This window comes from Lynx rufus, unplaced genomic scaffold, assembly GCF_022079265.1.
Source record: "Lynx rufus isolate CCGP_SWC_20201006 ecotype Redwood Valley unplaced genomic scaffold, mLynRuf1.p SCAF_3, whole genome shotgun sequence".
Lineage (NCBI taxonomy): Eukaryota > Metazoa > Chordata > Mammalia > Carnivora > Felidae > Lynx > Lynx rufus.
This window is the reverse complement of record NW_025814845.1, coordinates 90,016,418-90,017,906: the sequence shown is the minus strand read 5'-3', so window position 1 is coordinate 90,017,906 and position 1,489 is coordinate 90,016,418. Positions and strand designations below refer to the sequence as shown.

Genomic DNA, 1,489 nt, shown 5'->3' with positions numbered 1-1,489 from the left:
TCGTCAACACCAATGTCAAGGAACTTACTACATGTGTTTCCTTCTGGAATTTTCATGTTTCAGGTCCTACATTCAGTTTTTAATCCATTTTGAGTTAATTTTTGTATATGGTGTAAGATAGTGGGTACAGTTTCTTCCTTTAGCTGTCTAATTATCTGAATATCATTTATTAAAGAGGTTGTTTTATCCCCATTGTATTGTCCTTTGTTACACGGTTTTTATCCTAGAATAGTCCTGACGGCAAATTTTTTCTTTCATCATTTTAAATATGTCAAACCACTCCCTTTTGCAAAATTTCTGCTGAGAAATCTGCTGATAGCATAATGAGGTTTTCCTGGTATGTAACAATTTGTTTTTCTCTTGCTTCTTTTAAGATTCTCTTTATCGGGGCGCCTGGGTGGCTCAGTTGGTTGAGCGTCTGACTTTGGCTCAGGTCATGATCTCGTGGTCCGTGAGTTCGAGCCCCACGTTGGGCTCTATGCTGACCGCTCAGAGCCCGGAGCCTGTTTCAGATTCTGTGTCTCCCTCTCTCTCTGACCCTCCCCCGTTCATGCTCTGTCTCTCTCTGTCTCAAAAATAAATAAACGTTAAAAAAAAATTTTAAACAAAGATTCTCTTTATCATTAATTTTTTACATTTTCATTATAATGTGTTTTGGCGTGGCTTTCTTTAGGTTTATTCTCTGTGCTTCCCGGACGTGGATGTCTATGTGTTTCCTAGATCAGGAAAGTTTCGGCCATTATTTCTTCAAATAAGTTTTCTGCTCCTTTCTCTCCCTCTTCTCCTGGTGAGACCCCCTATAATGTGAATGTTATTCCACTTGATGTTATCCAAACATCCCTTGTATCCCTTAAGTTATTTTCATGTTTTTTTTTAATTCTTTTTTCTGTTTGCTTCTCTGTCTCGGTGAGTGCCATTGCTTTGTCTTCCAGCCCATTGATCCATTCTTCTGCTTCATCTAGTCTGCTGTAGAATTCCTCTTGTGTATTTTTCAATTCAATTATTGTGCTCTCAGCTCTGTGACATGTGTCTGGTACTTACATTTTCTGTCTCTTTGTTGAAGTTCTCACTGTTCATTTTTTACTCTCCCTGAGTTCAAAGAGCATCTTTCTGACAATTTCTTTGAATTCTTTATCAGGCAGATTATTTATCCCTATGTCATTAAGGTCTTTTTCTTAGGTTTTGTCTTATTCTTTCATTTAGAATATATTTCTCTGTTTTATCATTTCTGTTTGACTCACTGTGTGTTTCTATATATTAGGTGAAATGGCTACCTCCCTGTCTTGAAGAAATGGCTTTATATAGGTAATGAAACTTCTTGTTCAACCTTGCCTTAGCTTTTGGTTCTCTCTCCAACCTTTGTGACTATCTAAACTGTCTGACTGATCTCCATATGTCGTTGTTATTGAGGATGTGCCAAGATCCGTCAGTGTTACAAAGGGAGTGAACTTAGTCAGCACTTAGTTTTAGGCTGATTGGAAGCCAGACC

The 1,489-nt window shown here is 37.9% G+C and overlaps 1 non-coding gene across 1 annotated transcript; it reads left to right on the top strand.

Moving 5' to 3' along the window:
* Positions 1-391: 391 nt before the first annotated feature.
* Positions 392-476, top strand: TRNAQ-UUG (transfer RNA glutamine (anticodon UUG)). The gene has a single exon. It is a non-coding gene; the product is annotated as a tRNA-Gln (tRNA).
* Positions 477-1,489: the final 1,013 nt, after the last annotated feature.